The 17,056-nt window shown below is 47.1% G+C and overlaps 1 pseudogene; it reads right to left on the bottom strand.

Moving 5' to 3' along the window:
* Positions 1–17,056, bottom strand: part of LOC124606043 — a 54,867-nt pseudogene that overhangs the window by 15,046 nt on the left and 22,765 nt on the right.

Raw genomic sequence — 17,056 nt, 5'->3', positions numbered from 1 at the left:
TTCATCTACGCTACCCCACTTCGCCAACAGCTTCTCAACAATCACAGAATTAAATTTTTTTTACGAAGACACAGTATTGATCGGCATCTAATTGAGTCGTATGTACTAAATCAGAACTTAAACCAATTACGTCGGTCAGCCAAGCATGAATTTCCAAGCCGTAGGTTGCACTGCACGAGTTTCCTTTTCGAAGGAGAAAACCAGGGAATTTTTCCGCACAATTCCAGCCATTATTTTTAAGTGGCTAGGAGATACCGGTAAAAAGAACATTCCTCCAAAACATAACTGCTTTAACAGACGAAAACAAACTTACACATTATCAGACTCCTAGAAACAGATAAATTCACAAACACCACCAAAAGTAAATATTAGAAACCGGCGTTAGCGATCACGTACACGGAGCAGCAGCAGCAGCAGCAGCAGCAGACGTGTCCGAACATGTTGACAGCTACTGACTGAATTTCCGCTCGGCCACGCTACATACACAACACGGCTGTCACATGAGCTGCGTCCTGCCCCAAGAGAACACACTGCAGTGGCGCAAAAACGAGACGTCAAAATTGGTAACGGTGGGATTCGAACCCACGCTTCCGAAGAGACTGGTGCCTAAAACCAGCGCCTTAGACCCCTCGACCATGTTACCTTTGGAACGACGACGTCAAAACCGTTCCTTTTAGACAACAACGAGCTCTTTGAAAAGGAAGTATCTTGGTAATGGCTGTGTCATGCATTTTCCATACTCACAGGAAGCGTCGCTTTAGTTCTTACACAACTAGAAAATGCTGTTCCCGTAGTATGATAGCGGCGCCACGTGGCTGTAGCTGTGATAGTGAGAGATAGCGTCAAGACAGCTACAGTTTCTTTCCGTTTCCCAAAAATCTCTTTTAACTTTGCTTCAGAGCGTGCCTTTGGCCCTTCTTCAATTCCAACATTTAATGTGACAAATGATTGGCTCTTTAAATAAGAGCTCCTGATTACATCCATCTTCTCTCCTGCAATGAAGGTGCTCACACGAGTCCCTATCTTCATTTTATCCCTCATTTCTTCCAGTTTGTTTACAGAATACAAAGGTTTTTGTTCCTGTCAAATTTATGTTCTCAAGCCCCTCTAGAAAATGGTGGAAAACATAACTAAGTTAAACAGTGAACAGTTGCTTCTGGAGAATTAATAATGTTCTTTTGAAACTATATTGACACACTTCCTCTTCGCATCTAAATATTCCTTTCCTTCCAATTAGGTCAACCTCAGTTTTCAAAGTTTAAAATTATAATTTGTGAGAGATTGACTCATTGAATCAGACAAGACGAAACAATACAAGAAAGCCCAATAAACTTTACGCCATTTATTTATCATGTTAAATTCTCTTGCTGATCCTGATACCTTTCGGAACTAGTATGGTGAGCGCTTACGCATAAAGTTGTTGTTCCAACGAAAATTTCCTTTGTTCACACTCGCTTTTACTTCATATCGATGAATCATCAAATAGTTGATCCTTTGCCTTAGCATACTTTCAAAGGTGTAGCAGTAAAGTAGTCCGGTATCTCTGCAATCAATGGTTGGTGGGAATATCTCTGCCTCCTTTTCTTGAACTTAATATTTAACTGTATATCCGAGGTCCTCAAACAAAACTTAAGTTTTTGTCCAGTACCACCCTCGTCTCTACAGTGTTAAAATATTCAGCACTCTCCACTAGCTCCAGTTTTCCTATAGTAAGGGGTAATTTGGTTGTCTCCTAAATATCTCTCTCTCTCTCTCTCTCTCTCTCTCTCTCTCTCTCTCTCTCTCTCTCTCTCTCTCTCTCTTTCTTTCAATTCCCAGAAATTTGAAAGGATGATTTTTTTTTATGTCCCTCTCTATACATGATTGTTCTTCTCCCAAAGTCTTCGCTTCAGTTACTGTACCTTCCCACAGGATATAAGATCAAATGAGTGAAAGGACATTAAGCATCATACGAGGGTCTGTAAAATTAATCTTAAAGTTCAGAACATTGTCAGGAAAATATGAAAAAGATCCTCTGACATCAAAAAACTTAAAATAAAGAAGACAGTCTGTTGCAAAAACCTCATATTTTAATCCCCTCAAATTTGTGTAAGTTACCGTGATTACTTCAGTGGGTTGGATGCAAAGAGTCAAGTTATTGTGTGAAAATTCAAAATTATCGGGGTATCCTACAACAGCTTGAAGCCATTTGATATATTTCTGATCTACCGTGTGTTTCACTATGTTCAACAGAGGAATTACTTCAATTTTCGTAGAGATGACCATCATTTGAAGGTCATCTATGTCAAGATTTCAAAGTCTTGCTGCACGAATTAGATTCTTGGTGAACAGGTGTACTGCTCTAAGATTCGACTACTTTGACAACCCTTTAGTAACATTCACGTTGATCATCACGAAATTGTTATGCATAATAGCGTGCTTGATTGGAGCCATATTTGGTGAAAGAGCTGATGTTGGCATTAAACGAATTTTGGGGTCGATGTTCTTTAATAAGATTCGGATGTGGGATAGATGTAGTAGTTTCCCTTCTGGCAGCGTGCTAATTAGGTGCTTAACCTGAAGTATAAAGTGTTGATATAGCATTGGATTTGGCGTGACCATCTCTGGAAACACCGCCTCTTTGAGAACAGCAGATGTCATCCCGGAGGGCATATTACATTGGACCTGGGTCGTTGCAACTGCTTGTCTTGATAAGGTTCAACGTCAAAACTTGATGGCAGTCATTTCCCTGTGGGTTCCATAGTATATGTCTCTTTGTTCCCTTGCTTCTTTAAATAAAAGTCTATCACTTATATCGCTTCTTTGTTTGGTAAAGTAGATGGTTCCACCCACCAGATAACAGCTCCTTTTTTGCACTATATTCTATTGAATACTCTGACATCTTCTATAGTTGTCTCACCTCTCTCCCGGATAAATTTGACTCGAATACCGTACTTCTTCGCTTTCCTTGCGTCTATGCTCAAAGGATATCTGAATGACATATTTCAGAGCACTTCAGACGGAATTTGGGTTTTCCTTGCTTCTTCAGTTTCTTTCTAGCAACCACATATTAGAAACATTGTATGTCCTCAAAATCCCCTCTGACTAACCATTTATCCAGAGGATTTCCTTTACATTATTCATCAAAACAACCTTTTAGTCTCTCGATATCCATTATTTAACTGAGATTAGAATCAAAGAATAAAGGTCTGCGACGGCTACTGCTCGGCAAACCTACCGGCACTTTCAGCCACCAGTGTTTTTAACCTTCTGTAGAAACAGTACACGCCACAGCTTCCTCCTCGGCTGCGAGTGGTTGCACACCCATCGCATCTTAAACAACTGCCCTTTTCGACTACAGATTAACCTCTCACGCAGACGTCCACTCTCCGGGCCAGTGGCATTACCTGTTAATAATGGAATGCAGTGCAAACTGTGGCCTGCCGGACATTAGTGAAAACTGAAGAGAACATTGTGATTTCGAACACAGGTGCGATATCGTCATTACAGCAGCAACAAGGCAAAACTTTCAAAATTGCCGTGAGCAGGATTCGAACCTGAGTTATCGCGCCCACAACGCAATGTCCTAACCACTAGACGATCACGACCAGGAGGCACCCACGAAAGCGGCTCTCGGGATTGCAAGTGGCGATACGCAGCAGCGTTCAGCCCACTGTGTCCTGCCACAACAGTGTCAGACGTGGTCACCATCATACGTATACGGGCAAATGAACGTGCCTGCGCTGTTAGGACACTCACCAGACTTGTTGGCTGAACCACCTCCCAGGCAATATGCAACTGTGCTCAAAGCCTGTTGGCTATACGTATGTGCCTCGTTAAGAAGTGGACAGATGTCGCATCTCTCTCGCTGTCAGTTGTAGCCATGAATCATACTTAACCCAGTTTTCTACAAGCTACAGCGAAGTCGAGCAAAGAAAAGACAAGTCACAGAATAGGAGCAACAAAAAGGCTTACTTCCGGCACCGGGAATGGAATCCCGGCCTCCTGCACGAGAGCCAGGCATCCCAGCCACCAGACCATAACGGACAACGAGGCGAGATGGATAACGAGCCAAGCGCCCCTATATGGAACGCAGCAAGCAGCCAGCCAGCCCCCCTCCCCCCCCCCCCCCCCCCGGAGGCCCAAAACCCTTTTGTGGATACGTGCGTAGCAAGCACAGGACCCTAGGACCCTGAGCTAATGCGGCCCTCACTCCTTTCTGGGCCGCATACCCTCCCTTTCCGCATTCCTCCCTATCCCCCATCCAAGCCCCCCCCCCCGCACCCCCCCCCCCCCCGGCCACCACCCCTCTCCCCCTCCGTGAGAGAGCCTTTGTGCATACATCCGGAGACATACGCTCGAAAATGTAAAACATTCTTCGCTTTCTCTGCTTGCATGTCTTTATCCTTCCTTTGTCCTTCTCTTTTCCTTACCTCTTCTCTTTACCCTTTTCTCTGCTGCGGCGTTTGAGACCTCTCTTCTTTCCTTTCTTTCCTTTGTTTTTCCCATTCTCTTTCTTCCTCCCTGTGCGTGTCTGAAGGCCGACCCACGCATTTTCATGCGTAGCCGGTGACGGGGTAACGCGTAATTCCCCACGCCGGGTGGACAGGTAGGACACATGCGTATCCCCTGGTAACGGCCAGGCCCAGGGAGGGGTGATTACCCGAGCTGATAACTTACGAAAGTGCCTATCGGTCCCTCCGTCCGTTTCTCGAGAGGTGTGAACAATCACCTAAGGCGGGAGTGCCCTCAGAGAGGGCCCCCACAAGGGAGGAGCGCGCCATCGGAGAAGCCGGTAATCATGGGGGATTCTTCGCAATGGTTTCCTCATCGTCTATGCCTGCTCACAAGCGTAAGTTCAATAAGTCTCAGCCACAGACAGTTCTTCCATCATTGCCACAGTTCCTTGTTGTTTCTCGGTCTGACGAAGGTCACGACCTCTCCACAGTCAACCCTTTCATTATTCAGAACGGTGTCGACCCAATTGCAGGTCCTGTAAAGTCTTGTTCAAGATTACGGAATGGCACCTTGTTGTTGGAAACAGTCAGTACCCTCCAGGCCCAAAAAATTGCTGCATACTTCACTGGTAAACATCCTTCCCTGTCCGGGTGGAAGTGCACCGCATTTTAAACTCCTCACGTGGAGTCGTTTATACACGCTCCCTCGACGGATTGTCTGACGAGGAAATTCAACACTACCTGTCTGACCAGGGCGTAACGGCTGTTCATGGTCATGAAAAGGGTTGACACAAACATCATTCCAACCCGTACTGTCTTCTTGACATTTGACAAAGTTCAACTCCCATCGAAAATAAAAGCGGCCTATGAGATAAATTCCGTTCGCCCCTACGTCCCAAACCCTGTGTGTTGCTATCGGTGCCAGTGGTTCAGTCATACCAGCCAGTCCTGTTCCAACCTGGCCAAATGTGTTACGTGTGGCAAGAATGCCCATGAGGGTGCTTGTCCACCTCCATCCCCTCGTTGCATCAACTGTATGGGTGACCACGCTGCTTCCTCTCGAGATTGCCCCGTTTTTAAAGACGAAAAGCTCATTCAGGAAATCAGAGTGAAGGAAAAGGTGTCGACCTTTGCTGCTCGAAAATTATTCGCCAGTCGAAAGCCCACTGTGCCTCAGAGTGAAAAACACAGAACTGTCCTTGCCTCTCCTCGGCCAACAATGGAGGCGGCCATGCAGACTTGCAATCTCACCTTTAGTGACACAGTCGTCAGATCGGCCAGCGTAAAGATCGCCTGTTCAACCTCCCCACTTTCGCCTGCTCACTCTATGGCTCACCCTTCCTCGGGGTTCTGCTAAATCTCGAGCCCAAAAGGCAGATACTCGGACTTCCAAAAAAGAGCATACTCGTGAAGATTTTTTACGTACCCCAACTTCACAACCATCGGTTCCTCATTCATCTAAATGTCATGTTTCCAAGAAGGCTAATAAGAAACCCAGTTCCTCTCCTTCTCCGCCACGGCGTGTCTAATCTACAGCACCACCTAACGGTAACCGCCCTCAGCCGTCTTCTGTGTCGCCGAGGCGCACTGCTGGCGGCCGATCAACAGGCGGCAGGAGCTGCTCCTGAACAACCTATGGATTAGGATCTTCTGCCTGCGGCTGAGTGCCGTTCCACGATGTCGGTCGCAAGCTCTGAGCAGTCGTTCAGTTGACAGCAACCTTGGCCACATTCCTCCATTTTCTGTCCAGCCTATGTCCATTATCCATTGGAATATCCGCGGTATTCGAGCCAATCGGGATGAATTGTCGATCCTCTTACGATCCTACTCGCCGGCCATCTTCTGTCTTCAGGAAACAAAGCTGTGTCCCCATGACCCCTTTGTTCTCCCTCATTTTCAGTCAGTCCGATTTCATCTCCCCTCTGTTGAAGGCACTCCAGCACATGGAGGACTCATGATTCTTCTCCATAATACTCTACATTATCACCCAATCCCCTTAAACACTTCCTTCCAAGCAGTCGCTGTCCGTCTTTCCCTTTCTGGATACACCTTCTCTCTTTGTACTGTATACATTCCATCGTCCACACCAATGGCACGAGCTGATCTCCTTCATCTTCTTGGTCAGCTTCCACCCCCCCCCCCCCCCTATTTGCTGGTAGGGGACTTCAGTGCCCACCACCCGCTTTGGGGATCTCCACATCCTTGTCCACGTGGCTCACTATTGCTAGACGTCTTCCACCAAGCGGATCTTGATGTCTTCAACACTGGGGACCCTACATTTTTGTCTGCCTCCACGACAAATTTCTCTCATTTGGACGTTTCGGTCGGTACTGCTCCGCTAGCTCGACGCTTCGAATGGTTCGCCCTTGCTGATACACACTCGTGTGACCACTTACCATGTGTCCTTGGATTGCAGCCACAACTGCCATAAATGCGCCCGAGACGCTTTAAGTTTACCCAAGCCGATTGGACACTGTTTTCGTCTCTACCGACATTCGATAACCGTCACTTTCCTAGCGTCGACGGTGAGGTCACTCATATTACCGACGTTATTCTTACAGCTGCGGAACGTTCAATACCTCGCACCTCCGAATTGCCCCGGCGCCCCCCAGTTCCTTGGTGGAACGAGGCATGCCGTGACGCAATACGTGAGCGGCGACGTGCTCTTCGCGTTTTCAGACACCATCCTACATTGGCCAACTGTATCCGCTATAAGCAGTTCCGTGCGCGGTGCCGTCGCGTTATCCGCGATAGCAAGAAGGAAAGCTGGGACTTCTTTACCAGCTCATTTAACACGTTCACTCCCTACTCGGAAGTTTCGAGTCGGATTCGACGGTTATTAGGCGCGCCTAGTTTATCACCAGTCTCTGGGCTCACTGCCGCGCATGATACACTTAGTGGACCCCGTCGCATTTTTGTAGCTCATTGGGTCAACACTTTGCTGAGATTTCGAGCTCTTCAAATTACCTGCCAGCGTTTCTCCCGAAGAAACGTGCCGCGGAACTCCGACCTCTTGCTTTCTCCTCTCAAAATCGTGAAAGCTACAATACTGTTTTCTCCATGCGGGAACTTCAACATGCTCTCTCTTCTTCTCGCTCCTCCGCCCCAGGACCGGATGGTATCCACATACAAATGTTGCTGCATTTATCATACCATAGTCTGCGTTACCTCCTTCGCCTTCATAATCGAATTTGGACCGACGGTGCTTTCCCCAGACGATGGCGGGAAGCTATCGTCGTTCCTGTTACGAAACCTGGAAAGGACAAACATCTCTCCTCTGGCTATCGTCCCATTTCTGTCACGAGTAGGGTATGTAAAGTTTTGGAGCGTATGGTGAATTGTCGTTTAGCTTGGTGGCTGGAGTCCCGCAGTTTTTTAACACCTGCCCAATGCGGTTTCCGAAAGCATCGTTCTGCAGTTGACCATCTTGTTGATCTCTCCACCTATATAATGAACAATTTCCTCCGAAAACGCCAAACAGTAGCAATATTTATTGATCTGGAGAGAGAGAGAGAGAGAGAGCATACGATACCTGTTAGAGGAGAGGCATCCTGCGACACTGTTCTCTTGGAGCTTTCGCGGTCGGTTGCCCCCATTTTCTTCGCGAATTTATGGCAGAGCGCACATTTAAAGTGCGAGTGAACACTACTCTCTCCAGTACTTTCTCCCAAGACAACGGGGTATCCCAGGGCTCCGTGCTGAGTGTGGTACTGTTTGCCATTGCCATAAATTCAATTATGGATTGTCTCCTTCCTGATGTCTCGGGCTCTCAACGGACCAGCCTTCTTGAACGACGTCTTCAAGGCTGTCTCGATCGCCTCCACTCTTGGAGCATCGGAACTGGCTTACGCTTTTCTCCCAGTAAGACAGTTTGTGTTAATTTTTGGTGTCGTACGGAGTTTCTTCCGCTTTCCTTACATCTAGGCCCTGTCAACCTTCCGTTCGAGGACGTCGCTAAATCCTTGGGTCTCATGTTTGACAGAAAGCTGTGCTAGTCCTCCCGCGTTTCCTATCTTTCAGCTTGCTGTCTGCGATCCCTCAACACCCTCCGTGTCCTGAATGGTACCTCCTGGGGAGCGGACAGAGTGGTCCTTCTCCGCTTCTATCGCGCCTTGGTGCGCTCGAAATTGGACTATGGAAGCATAGTTTGCTCGGCCGTCTATTCTTCGGCGTCTCGACACTATCCACCACCGTGGATTACGTGTAGTGTCTGGAGGTTTTTACACCGGCCCTGTGGAAAGCCTTCATGCTGAGTCTGCTGAACCTCCGCTGTCCAATCGGCGAGCAGTCCTTCTGAGTCGTTCTGCTAGCCATCTGTCTTCGATGCCTGCAAATCCGGCCCATGACATTTTTTCGACGCCTCTTTGGGTTTAGGGTATGCTGGCCACCCTTCCTCCCTACTACCAACGGGAGTCGGCTTCCGTCAACTGCTCCATTCTCTTTCCTTCCACTTTCCTAAAACTTTCTTGGCAACTTGGGGTACAGCACCGCCTTGGCTCCGTCCCCGGACCTGCCTGCTCCGTGATCTTCGTCAGTTTCCCAAGGATGGTACCCCTTCACTTGTTTATCGTCTGGCATTTGCTGCTCTACGTGCACAAATGACGGACGCCACATTTATTTACACCGACGGCTCGAAAACATCGTTAGGTGTAGGGAGTGCCTATATTGTTGGCGACAACCCAAATCACTTTCGGCTTCCCGACCAGTGTTCGGTTTATGCTGCGGAGCTTTACGCTGTTCTCCAGGCTGTCCACCACATCCGCCGCCATCAGCGGATACAGTACGTTATCTGCTCAGATTCTCTCAGCTCTCTCCTCAGTCTCCAAGCTCTTTATCCTGTGCACCCTCTGGTCCACCGGATTCAGGACTGTCTACGCTTGCTCCACCTGGGGGGCGTCTCGGTGGCGTTCCTCTGGCTCCCGGGACACGTTGGTATATGTGGAAATGAGGCGGGCGATATTGCAGCCAAGGCTGCAGTCTCTCTTCCTCGGCCAGCTATTCAATCGATTCCCTTCGCCGATCTACGGAGCGTTCTATGTCGACGTGTTGTTCATTTATGGCACACGCATTGGTCGACACTTACCCATAATAAATTGCGGGACATGAAAGCTCTTCGTTGTGCTTGGACCTCTTCCTCCCGAACGCGTCGTCGGGAGGAGGTAATTTTGACTCCGGATAGGGCAGTGTCTTTTTAGCCATCGACATCTTTTAAGCGGCGATCCTCCCCCACTCTGTCCCCACTGCTCTCAGCTGTGGACGGTAAGACACCTTTTAATTGAGTGACCCTATTTTACTCCGTTACGCGCCCGTCTACAGCTGTCGCCTGATATATCGTCAATTTTAGCAGATGACAAGCGCTCAGCCGATCGCGTTCTCGAGTTCATTAGTGCCAGTGAGATGACGTCAGTCATTTGAAGCTCTTTTTGGGGATAACCAACCCCTTTCTGTAGTAGGTTTTTAAGCTTTCCTTCTGCTTTTAGTTTCTCCAATTTTTTGAGTTTCGTTCCCATTGCTGCTGGTTTCCATTTTCGTTTCTTACTTTTTCCAAAGTCACAGACCGGGCGCTAAGGACCACAGCAGTTTTGCGCCCTCATAACAGAACAAAAAAAGCAGCCACCCACCCACTCACTGACTAGCGGACAAGTGGTAATATTTCGGACGCATTTCGTGGAGACTGACGCCAGCAATTATGAGACCAAATTGCGCCAATGAATCCCGTGGTTCCACCACGCAACGCTTTACAATAATTCACGAACGAGACGGTCGCGCCTTGCTGCGCTGCTTCCTTTCCGGGTAATGAGTGCTGCTGTCTTGAGAACATAAAACATTTGGCAGCGGTGGGATTCGAACCCACGCCTCCGAAGAGACTGGTGCCTTAAACTAGAGCCTTCGACCGCCTTCTTTTTCTGCGGTACTAAATGACAACCACCACAGTAAAACAGCATGCATCTTTTGCAGAAGTGGAAAAGCACGACCATGACAGGATTCGAACCTGCAATCTTCGGATCAGACATCCGACGCCTTATCCATTATTTTTTTATGTGCTCTACCACTTTTTTTCCTGGTATTCTTTCTCTGACTTCCAAGGGTGGGTGAGTATGTGGCAGGCAGGTGCCGACAGGGAGGACAGGAGTCAAGAAAGTTGAGGCTTGGCCACGCTGTCGCCCCCAAACCTGTCAGTAACTCACATTTTTAAATTTTTTTATTGATAAATCTTTTTTTTCGTGCTCCACTGCTCTGATACTGATAAGCAGCTGAGTAACTTCATTGAACTATCAAATTCCTTCCTTTTCAAGTAAAGTGTGTAACATATTTCCAAAGTACTTCTTTGTATGTGGGAACCGACTCCTGTGCCACAAGGCTGTTGTCATGTAGCCTTGAAATGTAAGGGTATCACCATCTCCATTCAGATTAATGACAAAGTTGACAAAATTTCCGAGCAGCCACATCACTGTATTGTTTTTCGTTGTGGGATAGAACTTATAGTCAGGCCAGAGTAAGAGATCGGTGGTGAAGGTTTGATCCGAACTCCTGGCGAGAAGGCCGGTTTCTGCCTGACCCATTCCAGTTCATCAGCTGGCCGGAACATTTCAATCTGTGTCTCAGTGTCTAGTAAGCCACATGGTCCACTGAGTCCAATGCGGCGGAGCTTTTCATTGGTGGGAATTACATTGTTAACAACTTTATACCAGGTCGATGCCACCGGTGATGTATGTATGGCCAAACTGATATTAGCCCATACTGTCTTCCACGTTACGTTTGGGTACTTCACTTCAACGTAAGGTGGACTGGCAGTCTTCCGCCATGCACCAATCAAATGTTTTGTAGTTCAGGCAGATTTTTGCAAAATATCTGCACCTACATAGCTCATTTTAAGGTAGAATTCACGAATAAACTCGATAATGAAGTCTACCAACGTTAATTGGAGGCACCAGACTTGCAGGACGGAGAATGTGAAACAGCTGCGATGTCACGGTATGAGGGTAGGTGTTACAGATCACGATGATTCTCCGTATGTAGAGAGATTTTGCCTTCTTACTAATGTCAGTCAGTGCCAAGCCCCCTGTTTGTCTAGACGTCGCGATGGTACTATAGCTTACCTGCCACACACCTGCCACACACCTGCCACACATCTGCTACACAGTTGCATAATTTTTTTTATGCTGTCATTTTACATAGTAGGCTTTACACAGAATATATATGTCGAGATTTCTGATTTTCTCGATGAGACTTGTTGCCCATCATGTATGTTCAAGCATAGTTCTTTGTAGTTTCTCCGTTGTCCGCCTCCAATTCTGAGCTTCCATTCGCAACGGACCCTTACCTATAATGATGGCTAGAGATGTATGACGTTCTATAGCGGTTGCCCACGGAATAGTGACAGTACGAATACCCTGGTGTTAAAAAGTTTACATTTGCCTTCACTTAATTGGGCTCCTCTGGCTTGTCCATAGGTGTCAATCACTGTTTTAAATGTGTCAACATCATTGTGGCGGTGTAACAGAACCGCAACACCATCTGCAGAGGCGCGGACAGTAAGATTCTCTCCTAAAACCGTCAGTCCAGTGAGGTTCTCGCTCAGTCTCCTCAATAGCGGCTCGAGGGAGAGAACAAAAAGCGACATGGAAAGCGGACTGCGTTTTGGTACACCCCGTTGGATGCTGATATCTTTTGTCAGCTGTCCATTAACGGTGATTCTGACATGTATCCAAGTGATCATATTCCATATGACAGTCAGAACCCGGCCGTCGAGTTCTGATTGACGCAATACCTGTACTAGGTAATGGTGACAAACACGATCGAATGCTTTCTTAAATCGATAAACAGCAAGGCACATCGTACATTAGTCGCCGCAGCGATGGAAATGACATCGCGATATTCTGGAATTGGTGTCATAATTGACCTTCCCGGGATGCAAGATTGATGTGGTCGTACGAGTTTCTGAAGTATCGGCTCAGTCTGGTGTTAACGGCTCTGGCTGCTGTCTTGTAATCAAAATTAATTAGAGTGAGGGGATGGAAACTGTGAAGTGTCTTTTGTCCTGGGCTCTTGGGAACTAAAACAATTCTTCATGCTTCGAAATCAAATGGAATAGGACCTCCCCGCACTATTTCAATCACAACCTCAGTAGAGGTGCTACCTAAGGCATCCCAGAACGTAATATAAAATTCTTTGGGCAGACCGTCTGGACCAGGGGATTTCTTGGACAATGATTAGAAGATGAGTTCGAAAACCTCTGGTGCCGTAAACTCTAATGAAAATTCTTCATTATCAGCAGGAGTGACATCTCTATCAAAAACCTGTACCATATCGGCAATAGACCCTGCATTTGAGTCGACGATGGAGTACTGTTGTCCAAAATGTCGGTGGAGTGTCTGAACAATATCCTTCCGATTTTATAGGAGGCCCCCAGCTCCCCTCATCAACCCATCAATAAACTCGCGCCTGCGACGGGACTGGTGCCGAATCAAGTGATACCTGTTCGCTCGTTCTTCTGCGACGACAGATGTGGGTTTGGATTTAAGCAATAGTCCTTCCAACTGTTTACGTTTCAAGCTCATGAGTTTAGCCTTGACACGTTTAATTGCTGTTAGGTTGGCGTTGGTGAGACCGACGTTGTCGTACAATTCACGAAATACTGCATAGTAAAACTCAAATGTCTTCTCCTTATCGTGGGCAACCCGAGCTCCATATTAAATTAAACCTTTTCTGAGTTTTGGTTTCGCGACATGGATACACTAGTCAGCTTTGGAGGGAAAATTGCCAGTCGAGCGAAAACAGGCATTCCACGTAGTGCGGATTACATCGTCCATTTCGCTGTCATCCAGATGAGAAATATTAAAACGCAAAAAATTTTGCAGGCTGTCTATCTAAGTTCACAGTGGCGGCGAGGGCATAATGATCGGAAAAGCACGTCGGAATAACATCATCTGCAAGAAGCCTATAACTCATACTGTCAGAGATGTACGTCCTATCCAGTCGGCTGCAGGAGGTAGAGGTGAAGAATGTGAACTTCACTAGGGTGGGATATCTAAGCTCCCAAACGTCTTTCAGGCTAAAATTCCGTAGAAGATCGTGTAGCTCTTTACAGTAATTAAAACTAGGAACCTGGTCTGTGGTATGGAGCACACAGTTAAAATCGCCCCCCATTAAAATATTTTGAGGGCATCTCCTTAACAGATATATCACCACCTCTTTAAAAAAGCGGGATCGTTCCAACTTGTTGCTCGTACCTGACGGTGCATATAAGTTTACGAGAGTGACACCATAGATTTGACAGCCGATCCCTCGACCGGAATCTAAAAGTTCAATCGCATGTACTGGAATGCCCTCCCGTATCAGGATAGCAGTTCCTGTGTGCACTTCTGGAGACACGTTCTGGATAGTCTTAAAACCGGGGATGGACAAGCATAAAATAGAAACCTCCTGCTAGAGGGCAATATCTGCTTCCGACTCCTACAGAAATTGTTGGAGTGCTGCTATTTTTAATGCTGATGTCATATTATTGATGTTTGGAGAAAGTATTTTATAAGCTTGAGCCATTCACACAGATAGACTCTGCGAACTGGTTAAAGAAAACTCGCCTTTAGTCCAAGTCCATTTTAGCTGAAGACGGAGAACCTACGTCTTTATCATCAATCCGAGGTTCATTAGCCGCAGACTGCGTATTTTTCTTCCTCACGGCATTTACATTTGGCTGGGCTTAGTTCCTACGGCGCCCTGTAAGAGGGGAAACTCGCGTCAGAGAGAGACGCGGGAGGATCTAAGCCATCAGTGTTCGGCTGTGCGTGCACCGTGTCACGAATCTGCGTTGCAGACGGAGTTGCAGACGGAGGTAATCTGTTGTCACTAGGTTGTTGACCAACACCACGCCCCTCTCCTTGTCTGTTGTGGGTTGGGACCGGGCACGCTTCAGTTCGTTTACGAGCACTGCCTTCCTTGTTATTATTGGGAGGCACTCCCGCCGTTGCCATAGACACCGCGTCGTCACTAGGCAAGCTCTGCATAAACACATAAAGAGGCTGGTCGTGTCGTGGGTCGACTCGTTGTGATTCCTCAACCGGGGCCGCCACGACCGTCATCAAGACAGCTGGAGACTGTTGTGATTCGAGGGCTGCCTGCATATTGTTCTGCGTGACTTCAGCGGCTTCCATCGCATGTGCCGTGTCACCTACTGCTTCTAAAACTACTGCTGCTGCAATCTGTTTTGAGACTTCGGTTTCAGGCACGTTCGGCAATGAATCTTGACGACCGCTCTGTCCTGAGGCAATGTCGTCATCGGTACTACTCCCCTGGTACGTCCGACGCCTGTTGTGGATAAAAGGGTGCATGTCCATTAAGGTGGTCAGCTTATGCGATTCAGGTTTAGCAGCTAACGAAGGAAACTCTACACCCGACAACGTATCACCCTGCGGCAAAACATCAGCTGTAGGTGGTCCTCCTCCGGCTGTTACTTGTGGCTCCTTCACGAGATCAGCTAAGGTCAATTTCCTGCGCTGCTCCAAGGTGTTTTTTTTAAAGACGAACACACGCTTAGGACAATTCGTGCGAACGTGACAACTCTAATTACAGATAAAACAAGTTGCCGTCTGACCAGTGTAAGTCATGTGTGTGCGGTACCCTCGGACACTGAGATATGAGGGGATATTTTGTTTAACATACATGTGCACGGAACTGACGCCGCTAAAACACTGTAATTCGTGCTGGCTTGACCACCGTTCGTTAAGGACAAACTTAACCTCTCCGTAACGACTCACAAGGGAACCTCCCCATCGCACCCCCCTCAGATTTAGTTATACGTTGGCACAGTGGATAGGCCTCGAAAAACTGAACACAGATCAATCGAGAAAACAGGAAGAAGTTGTGTGGAACTACGAGAAAAAATAAGCAAAATATACAAACTGAGTAGTCCATGCGCAACATAGGCAACATTAAGGATAATCTAAGCTCAGGAGCGCCGTGGTCCCGTGGTTAGCGTGAGCAGCTGCGGAATAAGAGGTCCTTGCTTCAAGTCTTCCCTTGAGTGAAAAGTTTACTTTCTTTAATTTCGCAAAGTTATGATCTGTCCGTTCGTTCATTGACGTCTCTGTTCACTGTAATGAGTTTAGTGTCTGTTCTGCGACCGCACCGCAAAACCGTGCGATTAGTAGACAAAAGGACGTGCCTCTCCAATGGAAACCGAAAAAATTTGATCGCAAGGTCATAGGTCAACCGATTTCTCCACAGGAAAACATGTCTGATACATTCCATACGACACTGGTAACGGCATATGCGTCACATGACAGGAATATGTTGTCGACCCACCTAACTTGTACACTTGGCGAATGGGTAAAAAGATTCTTCTACCTCGTCCGATTTAGGTTTCTTGTGGATGTGATAATCACTCCCAAAAAAGTGATGAAAACATAAGAGTTTGTCACATAAACTGCAACAAATGAATGCAACAATTTCACAGTCGCGCAGTTTTTCCTGTGCTCTGTCAAAACATACGTTTTCAAATTTTTACGTGTGTAGATCGTCAAATCCTGCATATGTCCAAGCAAATCTGAACATGTCCTGGAATTTTGGAGAGCGAAGTTCATTATGTGTGAGTGCCTGAACTTTGATAATTGTCTGAAAATAAAAATTTAAACTTTTCACTCGAGGGAAGGCTTGAACCAAGGACCTTTCGTGCCGCAGCTGCTCACGCTAACCACGGGACCACGGCGCTCCTGACCTCACAATATCCTTGATGTTGCATATCTTGCGCATGGACTACTCAGTTCGTATATTTTATTTTTTTCATAGTTCCACACAACTTCTTCCTGTTTTCTCGATTGATCTGTGTTCAGTTTTTCAAGGGCTATCCATTGCGCCAACTTATAACTAAATCTGAGGGGGGTGCGATGGGGAGGTTCCCTTGTTAGAACCTCTTCAAATAAGTTTTCGACCTCAGGGGGCAAATAAAGACACGCACATTGACCCATTCAATATCTGCGTTCGAAGTAACTGTACTCACCGACGCGTCGCGGTGACGGAACTCAGCTTTTCCTACATGTTACAGCAAAATTTTGTCCAGCAAGACCTGGTTATACAAGTTTACGTAAAGACAGTATAGCTCAGTATCATAGTATGCGGTGCGCACTTGTAGACACAGTACACGCCACAGCTTCCCCCTCCGCTGCAACTGGCTGCTCACCCATCGCATCTTAAACCACTGCCCTTTTCGACTACAGATTAACCTCTAACGCAGCTGTCCACTCTCCGGGCCGGCGGCATTTATTACTTGTTAATAATGGAATGGCAGTGCAAACTGTGACTGCCGGTCATGAGAGAAAAATAAAGATAGCATTGTGATTTCGAACACTGGTGCGCTATCGTCATTGCAGCAGCAACAAGGCAAAACATTAAAAATTGCCGTGACCAGGATTAGAACCTGGCTTATTGCGGCCTCAACGCAATGTCCTAACAACTAGACGATCACGGCCTCGGAGGTACCCACGAAAGGGGCTCTCGGGATTGCAAGTGGCGATACGCAGTAACGCTCATCCCCCTGTGTCCCGCCACAGCAGTGCCAGACTCGGTCTCCAACATACGTATACTGGCAAATGAACGTGCCTGCGGTGTTAAGACACTCACCA

Source organism: Schistocerca americana, chromosome 3 (assembly GCF_021461395.2).
Source record: "Schistocerca americana isolate TAMUIC-IGC-003095 chromosome 3, iqSchAmer2.1, whole genome shotgun sequence".
Lineage (NCBI taxonomy): Eukaryota > Metazoa > Arthropoda > Insecta > Orthoptera > Acrididae > Schistocerca > Schistocerca americana.
Note: the sequence above shows the minus strand (reverse complement) of the source record. Positions and strands in the feature narration are given on the sequence as shown.